We start from the raw sequence: 23,061 nt of genomic DNA, 5'->3' as shown, positions 1-23,061 counted from the left end.
AATTTATTTTAAATGCTTTTTACATTTTTTAACGTAAATTCGAGCTTCTATTTCTAGAATGATCTCCACTTAGACTTAGTACTTTCTTCTGAAAAACATATATATATATATATATTTACATATATTTATCCATTTTTATTTTGTTTTGAAAGAGAGAGTCAGAGATCTTGCGCTTGTTGGCTCACTTTCCAAAGGCCCATGACAGCCAGGGCTGGACCAGGTTGGCATCAGGAGGCTGGACCTCCGTCTTGAATGGGGGTGGCGTGCATTGCCTATCAGCATGCACTTTAGCAGGAAGCTGGATTGGAAGCAGCGGTGAGGGAGCCGGGGCTGCAGTGTGGGATGCGGGCGTCCGGTGTGATGCACTGACTGATCTTAGCCCAAAGGCTGAGAAGTGATAGCCCCATGTAGCAACTTAACCACTACTTCACACACCCCGTTATTGATAACTGCCCCGTTATTGATTTCATTTGCTTACATTTTGTTAGGTATTTTTGTGTCTAGGTTCATAACGGACAATTGCCCCATGGCTTCCTTTTCTTTTACTATCAGGTTAATGCTGGCCTCCAAATAAGTTGAAAAGTTTTTGTTCTCTTTTCTGGAACAGTAGCTGTTCTTCCTGACGTAAATAATGACAAGAAAAAAAAAAAAGCACGTGTGTTTTTATTTCAGATGCAATTTATTTTTCAAAAAAAAATTTTTTTTTTTAGAAAGATCTTCATTCAATTTAATAAAGATTCATTTGAAAGTGGCCAATGAGCTAGGCTGAAGCCAGGAGCCTGGAACTCCTACTGGGTCTCCCATGTGGCTGGCGAGGGCCTGAGGACTTGGGCCATTTTGCACTGCTTTCCCAGGCATGTTAACAGGGAGCTGGGCTGGTGTTTGTAACTTATGGAACCAGGACTGGAACCTTTAGTCCTACGGGATGCTGATGACTCAGGCAGGGGCTTATCTAACTGTGCCACAATGCCAGCTCATTTCCTCTCCTTTTTCTTGAACATTCTATCTAGAGGTTTATTGGTTTTACATGTGCATGTGTGTGTTTTAAGAACCAGGCTTCCTTTTTCACTGGTTTTTTTTTTGTTTGTTTGTTTCAATTTTATGGATCTGGGCCCTAATCTTCATTATTTTCTTTCTTTTACATTGTTTTGGTTTACTGACTTTTTAAAAATTTCTTAATGTGGAAGCTGAGATCATGGCTTGGCGACCCTCCATTTCTAGTGTCAGTCCCAGGGATTTGCCAAGTCACAAGGCTCAGCCTGCGGGACTCACAGCACAGCTGCACCTGCTGCTGAGCCCTGGTCAGGTGTCCGCCCACCAGACCCAAGTCCTGAGACCCTGCTCATGTGACCAATCCTGTGTCAGGGACAGGGCTCCCTGGCTGACCACTGAGCTCTGCTTTGTCTGTCTTGGACCCACTACTGGGCAACCTCTCCCAGGCTTGCCAGAGCAGGTTCTGCAGGACTGTGGCATCTTTACTTAGAAGCCCACCCCTCCCTTAGCAGGTTCAGCACACACTCAATGTGGGGACTTAGGCTGCTGGCCAGGAGAGGCAGTGACAGTAGCCACCGAGGAGGTACATCATTGTCATTGTCTCACAGGCCTTGCCTGAGGCTTCTGGAAGAGTCTTCCAATGTGGGGTGTGGACAGCTCCTGCAGGCCCAGAACATCCAAATTTTCACATGCATGTGCTTGCTTGTCCTAACCCCAAGTTCCCAAGTCCCAAACCTTCCTTATCAGGGATCCAACTTGATGCCCAAAGCAGGCTAAGGCTGGGAATTAGAACTGAGATTTCCCTGGAAGTCTGTGACTGTTACCTTCAGCCTGGAGCCGGGTAGCTCTGTCTGCCACAGCTGTCGCACAGGGGACATCTGTGGTGCTGCCAATGGGTCTTTCCGAGTCACTTTGGGACTGCTTGTCTGGACCTGTCATTTCCTTTCAAAAAGGACAGAGAGAAAGGGAGAGGGGGTTGGAGAGAGAGAGAGAGAGAGAGAGAGAGAGAGAGAGAGAGAGAGAACTTTCCTATCATCTGCTGATTCATTACCGAAATATTTACAATGGCCTCACCCCAGGTGGAAAGCTGAGAGCCAGAACCAAGTCAGGTCTCCCACAAGGGTGGCAGGGATTCGGATACTTGGGCTGTCACCTGCTGCTTCCCAGGTGCACAGGAGCAAAAAGCCGGAATTGGGAGTGAAACCAGGACTCCAACCCAGGTGCTTTGATAGGGTACAGGTGTCCCAGTGGCATCCTAACCGCTGTCTTAAAGGACCACTGCCTGTTCCTCTTGAAGGCATCTGTGATGCTCATCACTGGACATCCAATCCCAGCCCACCATTTTTCTAAGACCCTCTTCTCTTATGCCTCTCAAATATCAAAACTCTGCTGTAAGGCGGTGTGCCACTCCCCCTTGCCTCATGCCACGGGTGGAAGTCTTAGTGACTATGCCCCCACAGACAGTGCTGCATCACCTTGCATGCTGGAGCCATGATTTGGAGCCAGTTAGTGGCTCAGAATGTCATCCATTTAGGCTAGTTCCTGGCACCTATCCTGGGAACATGCATGTTAGCGATCAGAGCCTGAGATGCAATTTATGGGCCACTGGATGAACTGAGGGTGTTCTCTTCAGAAAGAACCGTCTAGAAGGGACTTAGGTAGAATATGAGAGGAGAGGGGATAGGGCAGAGAGGTGAACTTTGAGTCAAGTCCAGTCCTGCTCTGAGTCCTGGTGGTGGCAGGGAGCTCTGAAGTATGAATCACCCTGAACTTGGGTTCTTGTCTTACGAGCAGGCTCTTCTGTAGTCCTTATTCATCAGTCATGGGCTGTGGGCTGCCCTGGCCGTGTGTGTGGGGTTGAACTTCCAGACTAAGGTGCCTCTCTGGAGGACACAGCTGGAAGTTGTCACCTGCTCGGTTCCTGGAAGTCGGGGCTCTGGGAGGGGAACATTGGCATCCTAAAGACCAAAGGCAATTCAAGCCAGGGTGAATTAGGACGATTTTTCCTGTGAGACGGTAGGTGTGGCTCTATATGCTTGGGACACCTCCATCCGTGACAGTGGTGACAGCTTTCCACAATGTTTCTGACATCTTATAGAGCAGGTGCTTCCTGGTGACCAGCACATTGTGGTGGTCTCTCATCTTCTTCAGCATCACTTTATTCATTCCATTCTCTAGACCGCAGTGTGTGTGTATGTGTAGTGTGTGTGTGTGTGTGTGACTAGCACAAACTCTAACCCTTCTTTTTTTTTTTTGATTTATTTATTATTACAAAGTCAGATATACAGAGAAGAGAGACAGAGAGGAAGATCTTCCATCCGATGATTCACTCCCCAAGTGAGCACAACGGCCAGTGCTGCGCCGATCCGAAGCCGGGAACCTGGAACCTCTTCCGGGTCTCCCACACAGGTTCAGGGTCCCAAGGCTTTGGGCCATCCTTGACTGCTTTCCCAGGCCACAAGCAGGAGCTGGATGGGAAGTGGAGCTGCCGGGATTAGAACCGGCGTCCATATGAGATCCCGTCGCGTTTAAGGCAAGGACTTTAGCCGCTAGGCCCCCCTTCTTTAAAAAAAAATGTTTAATTATTTTTATTGGAAAGTCAGATACACAGAGAGAAGCAGAGAAAGAGAGGAAGATCTTCCATCCGCTGTTTCATTCCCCATAGTGCCTGCAACTACTGGAGCTGAGCTGGTCCAAAGCCAGCAGCCAAGAGACTCCTCTGGGTCTCCCGCCATGGTCTCAAGGCTTTGGCCCATCCTCGATTACTTTCTTAGGCCACAAGCAGTTAGCTGGATGGAAAGTGGGGCATTGGGATTAGAACTGGTGCCCATATGGGATCCCAGCACTTGCAAGGTGGGGACTTTAGCCGCTACGCTACCACGCAGGGCCCTAACACTTCTTTGTTTTTAGTGTGAAATTAGATAGACTCCTTTTTAAACAGATTTATTTATTTTGTTGGAAAGTCTGATTTACAGAGAGAAGGACAGAGAGAAAGATCTTCCATTTGCTGGTTTACCTCTCAAGTGACCGAAATAATCAGAACTGAGCCGATCTGAAGCTAGGAGCCAGGAACTTCTTCCAGGTCTTCCACATGAGTACAGGTTCCCAAGCTTTGGGCCATCCTCTACTGCTTTCCCATAAGCAGAGAGCTGGAAGGGAAATTGAGCAGCTGGGATATGAACTGGTGCCGATATGGAATCCTGGCACATGCAAGATGAGAACTTTAGTCACCAGGCTACTGTGCCAGGACCAACATTTCTACAGTTCTAGCAAAAGATGCTTCAATGATGGTGTTATTTTCAAATGTTTCCAAATGCTTAGACCTACAAGATCAGTTATTGCAATGACAGGGCACCTTGGACGCCAGGCTTACTATTAGGAGTTGTAATGGGGACCACAGTGTGGGTCACATGGTGACGCTGAAGGGTGTCAGGTGCTTTCCATAGTGAACGAGGCATTGCCTTGTTGCTCTGACACAGATGCACTTTTAGCACACTTGACCTATCAGTTTAAAGATTGTACAATTTGAGGTAGAGATTGTGGGGCAGGAGATCAGCCTGGTGCTTGGAACAGTCTCATCTCATTTTGGAGTGCCAGTTGAGTCTACTTCCTTTCTGCTTTCCTGCTGATGCAAGCGTTGGTCAAGTGCGTGGGCCCATGACACCCACCAGGGAGATTTGGGCAGAGTCTCTGGCTCCTGACTTCGTCCGGGTGCAGCCCTGTCTGTTGCAGGCATTTGGGTAAGGAATCAGCAGATGGAAGACCTTTCTCTCTCTTTGTAACTCTACCTTTCAACTATATGAAAATAAATCCTGTAGCCCTGATGTGTCGTCTTTACTTCTAAGGGATTTCTTTTGTAACATGGAGACATTTTTATGCTGTGTCATTTCAAAATCATAGCACCCAAATTCATGTCAAGTGTAACATGTGGCATTGCCTTCTAGTTCTTTTCCATATTTGTCTTTTGTATGCAACATCTTAATCCAGTATATATATTATTTGTATATGTTTATTTGTATATATAACGTGAAGTAGGGATCTGACTTCTTTTTTTCTTCCAAATGGAAAACTAGCTGTCGGTCCTGGCACAATAGCCTAGTGGCTGCTCCATTTCCCATCCAGCTCCCTACTTGTGGTATGGGAAAGCAGTAGAGGACGGCCCAAAGTTTTGGGACCCTGCACCTGTGTGGGAGACCCGGAAGAAGTTCCTGGCTCTTGGCTTCAGAACGGCTCAGTTCTGGCTATTGTGGCCACTTGGGGACTGAACAAGCGGATGAAAGATCTTTCTCTCTGAATCTACCTTTCCAATGAAAAAATAATAAAAAAGATAAATCTTAAAAAATAAAAACTAGCTCTCTCCATTCCATGTATTGAAAGCTTCATATTCCTCTGATTTCATGAAATATTCTTTTCTGTTCTTTATATTCCACTTTTTTGATTTCTTTCCCTTAATCCCATCATCTTACTTTTTTTGGCAAAAAATACTTTGTTTCTATATTGGGTAGAGCAAATACTCAATTAGCTTTTTCCAAACTTTCTGGGCTGCTCTCTTGCATTCTGATCTTTGAAAGGAATTTTACCATGGGCTTGCCCAATTCCATTAAAAAAAGTCCTACAGGTAGAGTGATGGGGATGGGATTGAATTTAGAGTTAAACTTCAGCAGATTTGACGTGTTTACAGCACCTTGAGCTTCTGGCCAGGTCTGTGGTTATGTCTTTCTTTTTATTCTGGTCTTCTTTTATGACTCACAAATAAATTTTTATGGTTTTCCTCGCAGAGTCTTGAGCATTTCTTAGTGGGTTGAGTCCTGCTTTATTTATTTCCTGCGTGAATAGGCCTGGGGGTTCTGGGATTACATTTACATCGTGACATCATGATGCCTGGGACTTGGGTGGGGGCACTCAGAGTTGCCTCTGTCACTTGCTCTCCGATATCTGTGACTGCACAGTAACAGCTCAGCGGATGAAGCTGGCGGCAAAAGTAGGTTCACTCTTTTGCTGGTTTAGATCTGGGGTTAAAGGCTGCCACAGCTTCCTGGTTTGGTACAGAGCCAGGTTCTGATGAAAATGGATTCGGAGCATGGCTATGGCATGAACTTGTCAGACTTCTGTGCCCCCTCGACTTTTGGCACTTGTCCCTTCTCAGCCCAAGGTAGCCTTGAATGTTTTCCCGCTTTCTCAGGAGCTCTGGTCATGGTGGGATGACAGAGTTTCCTTGGATCCAGCTGATCCACTCCACCTGCTAGGAACTGCGGTCACAGCCACTCTTCCTTTTTTCTATGTGGCTTTGCTTTACAGGGCTGTGGAGAGGAGGACAATGGGCAACGGGCAGCCCCAGTTGCTCCCCTGGAAGCTGCTCTTGTTTAGTGGACTCATCCTTCTTGGGGCTGGGCAGTTTGGGATGTGTTTCCATGGCAACACCAGGACCAGCAGGGCCAAGGGAAGTTAATATGCAGGAAAGAAGGAGTGAGTAAGGCAATGCAGGTCCTTGAGGTGTGTGAGGGGCTGGACTCCTAGGTCAGGGGGCAGAGCTGGCTTTGTATAGGTAGCCCAGGTCAAGGACAAGACATGGGTTTGTTGCAATACAATCAAATGTGCTCTCTACACTGTTCCCCTGTGGTCCCAGTGAGACAGACCTCAAGGTCATCATGGGAAGAGAGGCTTACAGATGAGAACCAAGGGGTGCTGGAATGTTTGAGGTCACCACTGTGGAGAGACAGAGGGAGAGGAAGGAACAGAGAGTAAGCTTGGAGGGAAATCAGAGGCGTCTGGCATCACTGAGGAGGATGGACCAGATATCCAGCCTCCAGGGGCTGCATGAGGTTGGTCCTGAACCCCTCTTCCAAGAGTGTTGGTTGGAAGCCGGAGGAACCTGGGGATGTTCTGGCTAAGCTTTTCCACCTGGGCTGCTTTTGCAAAGCTCAGGTGGACCAGGGCTTCAAGGGCAGCTTTCAATCTGGGCACTAACTGCTCGGCTGCTGTATGTGCTCTCCTGTACAGAGGTCATGGTAGTGCTAACCTCACCAGGTGGCTGTGAACTGCACGGTGAGGGATGCTGGGGCATGGTAGCGGTGCTTTGGCAAACTGGAGGGCTGCTGTTAGGATCTGGGGTGGCATGCTGACAGTGCTGCCATCTCTTTCCAGTTATAGGATAACATGAATAAGGTGAGACACAGGGAGGGCACATTTGGGACAGGGACGCCGCCACCTCTAGTTGAATGGGGAAGTGTCCCTTGTCCCCTCCCCAGCTTTGGGTTCTTTCCCCCCAGGACCCTGGTGTCCCTTCAACTCCCACCTGCCCTGATTCCTCTCTCTTCCTCTGCTGACAGACAAGAGCCTGACCCGTGTCACTTACATCTTAGGAGAGACACAAGAAATCTTCCTGATGCTGGAGGTCACCATCTGAACCCCAAGTATCCACTTCAGATCTGGGGAACCTCATGAGGCCAGGCTCCTTGGCAAGGTAAGCTGAGCACATTCAACCCTTTGTAAAACTACGTAACTGCCACTGTCCAGGGCAGGGTGCCAGGCTCTGCACCCCTCCCACAGGCTAACCTGGTAGCCACAGATTCCACTTGGTCCTGGATTTAGGTCGGGAACCCATCCAATTATGTACTTGCCCTGGCAGGTCCACTGCAGTGACAGAGCCATGTCTGCTTTGGGCATTAACCAGACTGACCTGCACCCAAGTTGTCCATGTGGAAAAGGTTCTGGAATAAACCTCCCAGATGGGTGGCTGGCTGAGGCTGCCACCTCCTCAGCTCCTAGCCAACAGAATCTGTTTAGAAGCTTGGGTCACGGGCAGGGAGGGCAGAGTTGGTGACAGCAGAGGACAGTCACCATTGCTCCCTCCTGGGTCATAGGCGCTGGACCCTTCTCTGGGGATGGGACCCTCCGCACTGTCCGCCAGAAGGCTGGAGCAACCTGTGCCTAGCGGTACAAGCTGCCCCACTCCCATGCATGCCTCGCTGTTGCTCCTCTCCAAGTCCTCTTCTCCCCTTGTTTAATTTTTTTCCCCCAGAAAAGCGTGTGATTTTATATGCTTTTCTCTGCATGTATTAAACAAATTGCACAGCTGAATAGCTTTTCTTCAAACCTGGACATTCCCCAAAAAGAAGTTTGCCAGCACAGACAATTAAGCTTTCTTCCCGGAACAATGCCGTGACTGACTGGCACATTTGAAATGCGGGCGTGTTTTTTTTTTATTTCGCTGTTCATCCTTCAAGCTGATAAACAGCAACAATGGGAAACAGCTGGGACAGGAAAACATTTGAGTTTGTATTTTCAAAGCAAGCAAGAAAGAAACCCGTCAGTGTGGGCCAGATCCTGTCTTCCGCCTGAGGGCGAGCCGGCATTTGGGGAGGGAAAAATACTATACATATTTCTAATCAAACATTACATATTTATTAATGTGCAGCTGGTGCATTGTATTCCCAAGCCTGGTGGTGGTGGTGGTGGTGGTGGTGCGGGGGGGTGGGAGGAGGGTGTCTCTCCCCTACCCCCACGCCACCCGCCTTGTTCCTCTAACGTGTCTTGTCTGGCGGGCTGGCATTGTTTTGTAGCTGGCATTACTTTAGCAGGATCGCAGCAGAATCTTGGGCATTAAACAGGCATCACAGAGGCTTTCTGAGTGGTTCAGGTAGCTCTCACACAGGTGCCCCAGAAGCCTCAGTTTCTGTACTGGAATGGGGCAGGGTACGCAACGGAGGTATTGTTTGGCAGGTGCATCTGGGATCCTCTGAGTGGACACAGCAAAGATGCCCCGCCTCCATGGCTGCCACTCTCTACCGTGCATTGACTCCCTTCTCAGAAGGCCTGGTTTTGCCCACGTATCTGTGTTCTTTCTAAATGTGGAAGCAAATTTCTTTTGATGCTTATTGAGATTAAACTTGCCATGCATCTCGTCAGGAGCAAGGGTTGGATCTGTTCATTAGGGGGGAGGCTCACCTTGTCAATTTCCATCGAGCGCTGGCACGAGCAATCACTTTATCATCATTTGTCAGCGGCCCCGACAGCTTTTACTCAGCTCTGATTCCTCTCGGGCCCTGCTGTCATAACTCTATTGGCTTGATGGTGCCAGCCGGGTTCCCCTAGGTAATCGTCTAATAGATCGGCTTCCCTTTAATATTGGTAATCTGTTAAATGTAAAAGAAGGTGAAGAGAGAGGTGAGAACATACAGCACCAGGCATGCCACATGCTCCTGTGACAACCCCAGCCCACCCTCAACCCATGTCCCCATTTATCTTTGGAAATCCCATCATTCCGAGTGGTGTCGACCAGCTGTCTCTTGGGGCTTTAAGGAACGGGACCAAGACTTGAGCTCAAAAGTATCTGGCTTGGGAAGCTGCAAAGGGTTCGAGGTCAAAGGCTGGGGCCTTGGCTCCTGGTACCCAGCCTGGCAGCCCCACTTGTTCTTTTTGGACCGCCCCCCGTTTTCCCCCCTCCGTTTCCTAAGTGGAACCAGCAGCTTCCATCACAGTGCCGAAGATGAGCAATGGCAACTGATGTTACTGAGTGCTTGCCATTATTTTGGGTTGGCTTCTCCCTCACAGCAATGCTGGAAGACAGGTACCAACAGTGTCCCCACATCACTGGACGAAAACACAGGGGTGACTCATCCAAGGTCACTGTTCCTGCTGTTCGCTGGTCAGGTCATTGACTGCTGCAAACTTGGAGGTCTGCAGAGATGGGTCCCAGGGCCTGCATGGGAATGTGGCTGTGTCTGAAGCCAGCTTCCCCGGCAAAGGCAAACTCACTTCACTGCTGTGCTTAGGAAAAAAAAATCCACACTGCCCTTAAGACACATACCTACCAGTTGGTGTTGTGGCACAGTAGGTTAAGCCACTGCCTTCCCATGCTGGCATCCCATTTGAATGCCAGCTCCAGTTGTGTTAGCTCCACTTCTGACCCAGTTCTCTACTACTGGTCAGGGGAAGGAGCAGAAGGCAGTTCATGTCTTTGGGCCTCTGCACCCACCCAAGAGACTCTGACCCAGTTCCAGTCATCGCAGCCACCGAAGAAGTGAATGGCTCAGTGGCTAAATCCTCACCTTGCAAGCGCCAGCATCCCATGTGGGCAGTGGTTTGTGTCCCAGCTGCTCCACTTCTCATCCGGCTTCCAGCTTGTGGCCTGGGAAAGCAGTCGAGGACGGCCTAAAGCCTTGGGATCCTGCACCCGTGCGGGAGACCTGGTAGCAGTTCCTGGTTCCCGGCTTTGGATCAGTTCAGCTCTGGCTGTTGCAGCCACTTGGGAACTGAACCAGCAGATGGAAGATCTTTCTTTCTGTATCTCCTTCTTTCTGTAAATATAAATAATTATGTATGCAAAACACAAATAATTATGTATGCAAAACATCTCCTTCTGTCTTTCCAATATAAATAAATAAATCTATTTTTTTTAAGTGAGCCAGTGGATGAAAGATCTCTCTCTCTCTTCATTTCTCCCTCCCTCTCTGTAATTGTACCTTTAAAATAAATATTTTTTAAAACTCCTCACACATATTTTCTAGGAATTTCCACCTCCATGTTATCCTATCTTTCAAGGTCATGAACGTTCCTTAGGTACAGAGAATGGCAATGTTGGTGCAGGTCACAGCATGCTCTCTCCTTTACAGCTTGGAGCTCAGTCTGAGATGTAAGGACCACATGGAAATCCCAGAGGCCCGTTTCCCTCCCTGTACCTCCACCCTTTGGCTTCCTGACTTGATGCTGAGCTGTAACTAGGGAGGGGCTTGGCCTGCAGCTGTGGGATGAATGCTTGGTGAATTCAGACTCTATGAACACAGGCTGTCTTCAGCAAGCGTTTCTTTTCTGGGGTTACTGTCAGGTATTCTGTCATTACCTCTGTCTGTCACGTTGTGCACATAGTCTCATAGACCAAACAGACTTGTCTTTGGTTCAACATAAAAATGTATGTACATGATGCTTTTATGTGGTGCAGCGCATAAAGGTGCATCCACTTGTGATTCAGCACCCATATTCATGTGATGTGCACATACGTGTGTTGTTCAAAGTATGTATGCATAAGAGATGCATGCAAAACAGCATATATGCGGATGTGTGCACACTGCCCAACACACACAATACTTATATGTGTTTTGCATACATGAATGTAAATGCTTTCATCTGGTTCAATATACATATGAATACAAATGTAACAGTTCATCTTGACATGTCCATATGCTTACATGTAGCTTGATATGTCTGTTTGTATGCTCTTTGGATGTTTCAAATGCACCTGCAGGAGGGGGGTATCATGGTGGTTTCTGGAGAGTTCCAAATGCTGTCCCAGCCTTAGCAGTGATGACACGGGTGTCTCTCCTTCAGCGTGGGGAAGAAGAGTGGGGAGCCCTTTCTGTTGCTCACCTGAAGCAGATGTTGCCAGGAGGTAGTAGACTGTGTGCACCTGCCAGGAGAACCCTGTGTCTGCACACAGGCCTGTCCAACCCGGCAGGTGGGCCAATGAAGGGGACTAAGGTGTTGTAGGCGGTGACGTGGGGACAGCAGTCCGGCGACTGTCCCATGTACACAAGCAGACTGACAAATGTGGTCTGCCATGGGTCAGACCTAGGAGGGCAGGAAGATCATGTCTCATGAGCCTGTTTGGGTGCCATGTGTGGCCTGCTGGCCGGGGCTGGGTGCTTGCCAACCCGGGGAATGGCAGCTGCCTCACTGTGTTGTCTTGCATTCCTGTAAGTTTGGGCTCAAGAGGCTGGGGGGGGGGGGGGGAGTGGAAACCCAGGTCAGAATCAAGCACGGGGAGCTGATAGCAGGACTGGAGAGGACGAGAAACAGCCAGTGCAGTCGCTCAGCATGACACATAATAGTCGGCACCGAAACCCCAGCACGGATAGGGCATGCTCATTTCTGTGCTAGGCGCTTTGAGCACGAACTTTTCTTCTTGTTTAAGATTTACTTATTGATTTAAGAAGCCAAGTTACAGAGGAGACAAGAAGAGGAGATGGGGGGAAAAGAGAGATCTACTGGTTTACTCTTCAAATGGCCACAAGGGCTGGAGCTGAGCAGATTTGAAGCCAGGAGCTTCTTCTGAGCCTCCCACAATGGATGCAGGATCCCAAGCCATTGGGCCATTCCCCACTGCTTTTCCAGACCATAAACAGGAAGCTGAGTGAGAAGTGGAACAGCCAGGACACGAACTGGTGCTTGAAGGTGGAGGATTAGCTTGTTGAACCATTGTGCTGACCCCCTGCCAAAATACATTTTTAATTCCGTTCTGCATGAACTTTTGGAAATACACTCTTCTGTGCAAAATCAGTTTTGGGACCATGGCTCTCTGGTTGCTGGGTCCTTTTCTGTCCCTAGAGGGCCACCACTTCCAATCATCTGTGTCCCTGAAGGCTGGAGCTGCAAGAGTGGAACTTCTTCCCTAGGCACCTCCAGGGCCCAAGTGGTTCCTCACCCTCACTGCTTGGGGAGGGTGAGCCCAACCTTCTCCAGCATTCTGCAAGTTCTGGGAGGAGGCCGCTGCCCATCGTTCGCACGTTCAAGGTTATCCAGATAGTGGTCTGCGGGCCTCATTTGCATGGTGGTGCGCTGTGCAGACGGCAGGCTTGTGGCTGGCAGGGCATGCAGATAAGGTCTGGAGGCGCAAGTTTCGGGGTTGTACCTGCATTATCACTGGCTTCCTTAAGCGCGGATGAATATGTAAATCTCTCCCCGCAGCCGCCCCGCTACGCAGCAATTCCGAGGGTAAAATTGATTAATATTTGTTTTCAAAATGACACACGGTGATGTATGGGCCCCTTTACAACTTAAATTAATACTTTAAAGAGATGAATGGTCTCTACAGAGGGTGTTAAAGTTCAAGCCCAGGGAATTTGCATATTTATATTACAACCAACTGATAGTAATTGTGGGAACCGTCCGTAATGCCGTTCGTTTGTCATTTTCAGCGGGGTGTGCTGCAGCGGGGACTTCATTAAGTCCAGCTGCCACGTTGCCTCAGCTTTGCAGGACACAAGCGAGTGCCCAGGCAAGGGGGCCTGAGGTCAGGCCATAGCCCTGCCTCAGAGTCTCCAGGAAGCTAAACCCCGCCTCAGGCCTGGGCACCTGCTCTAGGGGGCGAGAATGAAGACAGGTGCCCTGAGCAGATCTGGTTTGAAAATCCTTCCGCGGTGTAGCCAGCATTAGACTCTTCTTCACCAATCCCCACCTTCATCTCTCCTGTGTTTTTACCATATCCAGGCACTTTAAAAACTTGGTAGAAAATGAAATTGAAAGGTAAGTTTGCTTCAGTGCAAAATATTTAAAATCCAGGTGTGTAAGGATTCCTTTAGAAAACTGGTGGGAGATGCTATTATGGAAAAAGTTATTCTGAAAATTTTTGCCCTACCAATTCATATCTTTTAATGCGATTTTTCTGCAGAAGTTAAAAATATGTTAGGACCTGTTCCTGAAATTTTCATTTATTTATTTTTAAAAAATGCATTGGAAAGGCAGAGAAACAGAGAGAGAGGTGAGACAGAATTTTTCATCTGTGGGTTCACCCCTCAAATGCTCACAGTGGACATGGCTGGGCCGTACTGAAGGCAGCAGCCTGAACTCCTCCCACAGGAGTGACAGGGCTCCACGTTCTTGAGCTGTCACTCGTGGCCTCCCAGGTTGTGCACCTGAACGGGGCTGGAATGGGAGGCAGCACTTGAACCCAGGCATGCTGGTGCAAGACGCAGGTCTCCCATGCGGCATCTTGACAGTGGCACCAAGTACCTGCACAACTCACAAGTAAGAAGCCGACCTAAACCTGAAGCTTGGAGGGCAAATGATGCTCTTCCATGATGCCCACAGGAAGCAGCAGTGGGGCAGAGACGGGCAGTCCTGCCACAGAGACTGGTGCAGCACTTGGCGTGGGGAGGGGGCATGTGTTGGGCTGTCTCCCCTGGAGGGGAGGAAGCTGGGGTCCTTAGTCTTCAGCTCCATTGTCACTGGCTGAAGCCTGCCCCCTAGGGGGGTGAAAGCTTAGCACCTGCAGTGCTGGAGAGGACCCACACAGGCACCTGAATGGTGTGGGAATGTCAACTGGCTCTCTTGCTTCTGCCCTGACCTCCTCCCCACCCTCCCCTTATCAACCAGTCTGACCCTTTGATAACCTGTCATATCAGATCACTCACACTATAACCCTCCGCTGGCTCCTCCCTTTTTATTTGGAGTAGAACTCAGGCTTGCTCTGGCCAACAAGCCCCTGCTTGGCCTTCCCACTTGCTGCAGTCTGGCTGCCCTCCCTGTCTGTCCTCACTGCTATGCCCACAGCAGTGCAGTGAGAACTTGGTAAGTCTCTGCTGAAGGAACAGGTGACTGAAGGTGGCCCAGCAGTGACTGTGGGTCTGGTGACTACCTCTCCCAGTGGGACTGCTGGGATTGGCTGGGTTGGGGAGGCGTGATGGGGTGGGCCAGGTTTAGGCACATTCAGTCTGGGCAGGGCCTTGTGCTTCACAGGCCTCTGTGTTTACTGTAATGTTATTCTGCCTCTGTTTTGAAATATTTTAGAGGCTGTACTTTTAGGGCTGTTTCAGGTTCATAGCAAGGTTGGGCAGAAGGTCCAATAACCTCTTATATTGCCACTGTGCCAACACTGTACGGGCTCCCCTTTGTGTTCCCAAACCCCCACGAGCGTGCCATGCTGGTTACCACTTTTGAACAAACATTGGCACATCATTATCACCCGAATTGCACAGTCTGCTAGGATTTTATTCTAGTGCAGTGGGGTTGGACCAATGTATAATGGTGGGATATATCACAGAACCATTTCCCTGCCTTAAAAACCCTTGGTACCCTGCCTGCGCATCCCTCCCTCTCACCAACTCCTGCCAACTTGGCCTCTTCAGTGTCACTATACCTGAGTGTTGGATCATTGCAATCATATTGCACCTAGCCCTTTCTGATCGGCCTCCTTCACTTAGTGTTGTATGTGTGCATGTCCGTTTTCTCCTTGCCTTCCTGTGGTGTGATTGGTCATTTCTTTCTGGTGCCGAGTGATGCTCTGTTGTCTTGAGTCGTGCAGCAATCTCTGTGGTGCATTCATCATTCCCCACCCACGGACAGTCTCCAACTCCTTTAAGTATCAGAGTGCAATCTCTGGATCGGTGGCTGCACCATTTTGCATACCCACTGTGAGTAAGTAAGACTCCCTATTTCACATCCCTGTCAACTTTTGATGCTGCCAGTGGTCTGGATTTTTACCATTCTAGTGAATTTTGACAAGTATCTCTCTTTTTTAAAATTTGCCTTCCTCTTCTGATCTGCTGGATTTCTGTGGATCTTTGGTCTGTCATGGCATTGGCTCCTCTTTGATTAAACTGCATATTTTCTTCTTGTTAGGTTTTAAGAATTCTGTGTGTATTTTGGAGACCAATCTTTAATCAGACTTTTGGCAATTTTTAAAAAAGATTTATTTTCTTTAATTGGAAAGACATATTTACAGAAACAAGGAGATACTGAGAGAAAGATCTTCAGTCTACTGGTTCACTTCCCAAATGGGCGCAATGACTGGAATTGAGTCAATACACAGCCAGGAGCCAGGAACTTCTTCTGGGTCTCCCATCCAGATGCAGGGTCCTGAGGCTTTGGACAATCTTCTTCTGCTTTCTTAGGCTACAAACAGGGATCTGGATGGGAAGTATAGTAGCCAGGACTTGAACTGGCACCCATATGGGATGCTGGCGCTTGCAAGGTGAGGGTATAGCCATTGAGCCATCGCACTGGGCCCTAGACTTTCGCCAACTGTTTCCTCCCAGTCAGTGGATTGTGTTCTTTGTTATCTTGGTAGTCATTTTGGAATTTAAAAAAATCTAGAACAAAACAATCTTGTGTTTTTGTTTAGCACTAACACCTGCAAGTTGAGTATCCAGTTCTGCTGGCAGGGTTATCAGAGATTAATGAATTCCAAGACTGTGTTAAGCCCTGGGCCTGGGCAGGGACTTTGTAGGGAGTGTCTAGCTAGTGCTGCCAGCAGGGAGGGTCATCGGCCTCCTACAGGGGCTCGGCGGGGGGCTGGGGGGGCGAATCCAACCATTAACACTCAAAACTGTGAAGAGACTGCCACGTATAAAAAGTTTCCTTTGAAAAAGAAAGATTTGTTTATTTATTTGAAAGACATAGTGACAAAGAGAGAGATTTTTTTTAAGATTTATTTTAGTTTTATTGGAAATTCAAATATATGGAGAGAAAGAGAAAGAGGAAGATCTTCTGTCCACTGATTCACTCCTTAAGTAGCTGCAAAGGCCAGAGCTGAGGCGATCCGAAGCCAGGAGCCTCCTCCGGTCTCCACGCTACTGCAGGGTCCCAGGGCTTTGGGCCATCCTCACCTGCTTTCCCAGGCCACTAGCAGGAAGCTGGATGGAAAGCAGGGCAGCTGGGACATGTACCGGTGCCCACATGGGATGCTGGCGCCTGCAAAGTGAGGACTTTAGCCACCAGGGTGCCGTGCTGGGCTTGAGACTTTTTATGCTTTGGTTCATTTCCCATGTGCTAGGAGTAGGTAGGGTTAGATTAGATCAAAGTCAGGAGGAGCCAGGAGCTCCTTCTGAGTCTCCCATATGAGCAGCAGGAGTGCGGGCACTTGGGTGCCTTCTGCTGCCTCCTAGACACATTAGCAGGGAAGCTGGCTCAGAGATATGCAAAATTACAGACATGAACCAGGCACTCTGATAAGAGATGCAGGTGTCCCAAGCAATGGCTCAACCCACTGGGCCACGGTTGCTTTATGTCTCTTGTACATGTGCCTCCTACAAGCCCATGCCCTCAGACATGCACATATGGGCAGACACATGGATGCATATCTTTGGGGGGTTGGAATTAATAACAGAAGTGTCCCTAGTTCTCCACTCTTCATGTCTCCAGGACAGTGAGATTCTGTGGCCCTTTCCAGGTAGTGGTGGTCTGTTTATTTCCCCGCTTCATGAACTTGGGAGTCACTTGGCCCCCTAGTTTGTGGCGGAAGTGACCTGCACTCTCCCTGAGTGCTGTTTCCGTTCTGAGAGCAAAACTTCAGCTAGCATCCTGGAGGCTGAGAGACATGGTGGAGTGCAGAAGGGCCAGCAAAATGTGCTGGCCGAGGTCCTGGAAAGGAGCCCTAAGGATCCCACAAAGCCACAGGCCACCAGCAAATCCAGCGGCCAATTGCTCAGTCCAATGGGACCCTGTAGCAGCCCAATGAACCTGTAGACTCACAAACAACAGTACCAGGTGAGTCACTGTGATGAGATCTTTTAGCACAGACCATTTTTGTGGCAGCAGATGCATGGCACCTGACTTGTATTGACTGAACAACTGCTGGGATGTGACCAAATGGACCCACGTTTGCACAGTTGTCCTGAGCCATCTCAGAGCCAGTGTTCTGAAAGGTAAAAGCAGGAGGGCAGGATATGCAAGCCCTAGATCATGAACACAGTGCAGTTCCAGGATAAGGGCAAGCTTTGGTTCTCAATGGGGGTACTGTAGCTGGGGTAAGAGCTTTCAAAGCCTTTACCTAGCCAATTGGCAAAACTGGATTACAGATAGCATATGAGCTGTTAGTGTTATGGCAGGGTTGACTTTTGGATTGGATCGTTCTGGTGTGATATATATATATATATGAGAGAAATGTTCATTCTCAGATAGTCTCTGAAATGCAGGGTTGTAAATGGTCAGGGTAACTGCCCTCCCTCTCAGGGGAGCCTGCATTTATCATAACAATAGCATGCAGATACAGGGTGGGGTGGGGAGAGAGAGAGAGAGAGAGAGAGAGAGAGAGAGAGAGAGAGGAAATGTGGCCACAAAGTAACAATGGCTGAGCCTGGGTGACTGGAACGAGGCATTTGCTGTACTAGTCTCGTCACTTCATAGACTTGGCCTCTTCCCCTCCACAAGTATGTTCAAATACAAAGTTTCAGCTGCCTTCTGTCCTGCCTGTGGTGTGTGTGTGTTTGTGTCTATCCACATCCGGACCTCCCCTTTGAGGTTTGGCTCATCCCATGCCATCAACCCAAGCAGAAGGTGCTCAGGGGTATTGCTGACCAGCTTAGACATTGTCACCTGTCACAGCCTATGAAACCACTCTTGGTACCAGGACTTGCTTCACCCTGCTTCCCCTTCCCTAACTTGGGGTAGCTCTCAAACCCCAGGCCACCTTCCCCACCTTTAGATAGAGCAGTGAGAGATCTGAACCCCTATTGCAACACACATTCTTCCCCCAATTGCCCCTAGTGGTGTTGCAGCCTCCTGGTGCAATCCCCAGCTATCCCTGCAGCTCCCAGGGGGCAAGCCCGCCAGGGGTTAACAGCAAACACACTCTGTGGCTCTCTCTCCCAGGCCTCATTCCTTAGACAGCAAGCATAGGGCCGAGATCCAGCATCCTTTAGCCCCCTCTTAGCCCCCTCTTAGCCCCCTCTTAGCCCCCTTTTTGCTGCTGGGAAGGGGCCAGGGCTGTGGTGTATGTGCCTGCACACCAGCAGTCTATATGGGCACTGGTTCCAGTCCAGGCTGCTCCACTTCTGATCCAGCTCCCTGCTAATGTGCCTGGGAAGGTAGCAGAAGATGCCTCAAGTCTTTGGGACCCCCACATCGTTGTGGGAGACCCAAAAGAAGTTTCTGGCTCCTGGCTTCAGATCTGCTCAGCTTTGGTTGAGTGGCCATTTGGGAGTGAAGCAGTTGATGGAAGATTTTTATCTTTGTCTCTTCTTTCCTCTGTAAATCTGCCTTTCCAATAAAAATAAATAAATCCTAAAAAAAAATAAAAAGTTAAAAAAAAAAGACCAAGCCTGCAAGTTCAGGATTGATTTCTTTTACTTGCCTAATTGCCCTGGCTTGAACCACCACTACAATGCTGAAAAGAAGTAATAGAAGCAGAAAGCCTAGTCTGGCTCCTTCCTGGTCTCAGCGAGAAAGCATCTGTTTTTTCATTACTGAGGATGGTCTTGGCTGTGACTTTCACTGGGCTGCCTTGTAGTAGTTGGAGGAAGTTTCCTCCTATTACTAGTTTATTGAGTATTTTGGTCATGAAAATGTTTCAGATTTTGTCAAGTGCTTCATCTGTGTCATTTGAGATGATCAAGCGACCTTTTGTTCCATAACATGATGTGATTGTGTTGTTAAAATAATAAGATGGGGCCCAGCATGGTAGCCTACTGGCTAAAGTCCTTGCCTTGCATCTGCCGAGATCCCACATGGGCGCCAGTTCTAATCCCAGCTTCCTATCCAGCTCCCTGCTTGTGATCTGGGAAGGCATTCAGGGATGGCCCAAAACCTTGGGACCCTGTACCTGCGTGGGAGACCTGGAAGAAGCTACTGGCTCCTGCCTTCAGGTTGGCTCCATTTTGGCCATTGCGGCTACTAGGGGAGTGAATCAGTGGACAGAAGATCTTCCTCTCTGTCTCTCCTCCCCTCTGTATATCTGGCTTTCTATAAATAAATGAACAAATTTAAAAAATAATAGTATGAATTGGTTTTCAGATACCAACCTTGTGTAAACCCTGCTTAGTCATGTTACATAATTCTGTTTATCTGTTGTTGTATTGAGTACGCTAATCTTTTTGCTGAAGTTCTTTTACAAACATATTCCTCAGAGATGTTGGTCAGTAGGGGTGTGTGTGTGTGTGTCTGAAATTCTTTCTGTCTCCAACCTTCAGAGGATGGTTTGCTCCAGCCCTCGCAGAGCCTGGGCTGTTTACCTCCTGTCAGTCATTGTTGAGGGAAGTGCTGCTACCAGGGCTTGTTACACCCCCGAAGACTCAGGCAGACTCATCTACACCTCACAGAAAGTCAGAATCGGAAGGGCTTTTTGCGACCGTCCAATCCAACCTGCTTACTGTTGGCATGGGGAAACTGAGTCCAAAGGAAGGAGGCAGGACGTCCTCCCAATGCCTAGCAAATCAAGGACAGACCAGGACTAGAACTCAAATCCCTCTTCTTCGTTTGATGATCCTGTTTTCTCCTGGGACAAGCAGCTGGGTGGTAGTGTAGCTAGTGTTTGAGAGCTGTAGTAGAGTATAATAATTGAGAGCTTAGGCATTAGCTTTGATCGCCTGGAGTCAAATTCCAGTTGTCTTTGAGAGATATGACATGGGCAAGTCGATGAATTCTTTTGAATCCCAGTAACCCTGTTTGTGAAATGGGTCTAGTAGTAGCCCCTACCTTAGAGGCATGTTTTGAAGACTAATGAAATACAATTAGCTAAGCATGTGTTGACTTCATGCAGTGAGTTGTCAGCATTCATCTTGCTCATTGCTGGGAAAGCCAACATTAATACCTGTCAGTCATATACTGTGCCAGTCATAGATAGCAGAGAGCCTTGCCTTGATAGGGTTATGGGTCAGGGTTCCCATAACCAAGGTCATTAATATTGTTCACCATATTTTCCTTGGAGAGTTTTGTAGTTGTAGCTGTGACATTGAGATCCTTGGTCATTTTGGGTTAATTTTTATACATTATGTGAGGTAAGGGTTCAACTTCATTGTTTTATGTGTGATGATCCAGTTGTGCCAATGTCATTTGCTGAAATGATCTTTCTTGTTATTAAATGTTCTTGGTATTCTTGTTAGAATCAGTTGACAACACACATGCGGGTTTATTTCTGGATTCTTAATTCTATTCCATTATTGCGTTGTTTTATTTATGACTGATGTAGTAAGTTTTGCAATCAAGAAAAATGAGTTCTCCTACTTTATTCCTTTTCCCCCCCAAGGTTATTTGGTCTATCTGTGATGTCTTACAATTCTAGATGAATTTTAGAATCACTTTGTCATTTCCTACAAATTAGTCATCTGGATTCTGGAGAGGATTGTATTGACTCTATACACCAGTTTGAGGAACAGCAAATCCTTAACAAATTGAGTTTTCCTATCCATGAAAATGGGATGTTTCCCAATTATTTAGATCTTTGATTTCTTTCAACAATATCTTTCAGGTTCACATTTCTTTTGTTATCTTTTTAAAAAAGATTTATTTTATTTTTATTGGAAGGTCAGATATACACAGAGGAGAAGAAGCAGAGAGGAAGATCTTCCATCTGTTGATTCACTCCCCAAGCAGCTGCAATGGTTGGAGCTGCACTGATCTGAAGGCAGGAGCCAGGAGCCTCTTCCAGGTCTCCCACACGGATGCAGGGTCCCAAAGTTTGGGCCATCCTCCACTGCTTTCCCAGGCCACAAGCAGGGAACTGGATGGGAATCAGGGCCACTGGGATTACAACTGGCACCCATATGGGATCCTGGCACATCCGAGGTGAGGACTTTGGCTGTTAGGCTACCACTCAAGGCCCTCTTTTGTTATCTTTGATCTTAAGGATCATTTTGATCCTATTTTAATGTAACTGCTCTTAAAATTTTATTTCTGCTATTGTCCATTTCCAACGGTTTAGCAATTCAATTTATCTTGAAATAATCATGTGATTTCTTTTGGTTCCAGTGACATGATACAATAGCATTATGGATGTCATAATTTTAATTGATTTTCAGATGTGAGCCAACCTTGCATTCTTGGGGCAAATCCCACTTGGTCACAGTGTACAATAATTCTTTTTATATGTAGATGTATTGATATCCTAATATTTAGTTGAAGATTTAATATTCATATCACGAGGACTATTGGTCTGTAGGCTTTTATTATTTTTTTTGAGGTGTGTGTGTAGGCTTTAATTTATTTTATTTTATTTTTTTGAGGCATGTGTGTGAGAGAGTGTGATATTCCCTTTTGCTGTAATCTTCTGTGAATATTTTCAAAGTTCAGGCCACCCTCCAGGCCTCATGCTTGGGTTGTTTTATTTCCGCAGGTGCATCTGACACGGGGTGAGCTTTGGTGCCGTGGATGTGCGTTTTCTCATATGTGACCCATTGAGCCACTTGGGGACAGAATCACTATGCCATTGTGCAACTGGGGAAACGGCCAGTGGGAGACCGGTTGACTTCCCCCCCGACAGCTGCTCCTGTTCACATTTGTTAACAATGAATGGGAAGTCAGATTTCTGGTAACATGTGAACGTTTCTTGTGTTGACTTACCAGCTTTTCTCTTCCTTGAAGAAGCAAAGCATGATGACTAAGGGCAAGGTCATTAGGTCACTTTAACTCCTCAGAGACCACGAGTCTCAGTCTTTCGGTGATTAACCCGCCCGAAAGATCATTTTATACTGTTATGTGTATAGATACACATCTAAAAAATATAAATATGTATCTTCTTGTATTATGTTCATTATTTTAATCTGCACACATAGATATTTGCATATATGAATGAATTTAGCTTTTAGATACTTTTTTTCCACAAAGATGAATCGTTTGTTATTTGCCTGCTTTCTCTCTCTCTCTCTTTCTTTCTTTCTTTCTTTCTTCAGGTTTATTTATTTATTTATTTTGTTGGGAAGGCAGATCAGATTTACAGAAGAAGGAGAAACAAACAGAAAGATCTTCCATCTACTGGTTCACTCCCCAAATGGCTGAAATAGCTGAAGTTGAGCCAATCTGAAGCCAGGAGCCAGGAGCCAGGAGCTTCTTCTGGCTCTCTCACCTGGGTGCAGGGTCCCAAGGCTTCGGGCCATCCTCAACTGCTTTCCCAGGCCACAGACAGGGAGCTGGATAGGAAGTGGAGCAGCTGGGACATGAACCAGTGCCCATATGGGATGCTGGCACTTGCAAGAGGAGGATTTAGCCACTAAGCTCTGCTTTGTGATTTTCTCATTTATCAGGACCTTGAGGAACTTTCTCTGAGTCTAATTCCTTTTTTCCAGTGGCTGCATAGCATAGATGTTATTCATTCATTTGGATGGCTTCTCTTTGTTACATCTAATGTCTTGTCACAGTGAATAATTGTGTGACAGACACATGTGAAGATATTCTTAGACACCGGTGTTTTTATTGTTATAAGATACATTTCCAGAAAAATTAGTGTCAATTCGTAGAATTCATAGATTTTTTTACATTACAATAGCTACTGCTGGCATGTGCTCCATCAAGCCTGAAATAATTCCCATTTGCCTTAAACTGGAGCACACTGTTGGCAGCAGATGCTTATAAAACTTTTTGCCAGCCTGATCAATAAAAAATCATATCTCGTTGCTGCTTCAATTTCCATAGCACTAAGTTTGA

This window comes from Ochotona princeps, chromosome 16, assembly GCF_030435755.1.
Source record: "Ochotona princeps isolate mOchPri1 chromosome 16, mOchPri1.hap1, whole genome shotgun sequence".
Taxonomy (NCBI): Eukaryota; Metazoa; Chordata; class Mammalia; order Lagomorpha; family Ochotonidae; genus Ochotona; species Ochotona princeps.
The sequence above is the reverse complement of the archived record's forward strand: the minus strand, read 5'-3'. Positions refer to the sequence as shown.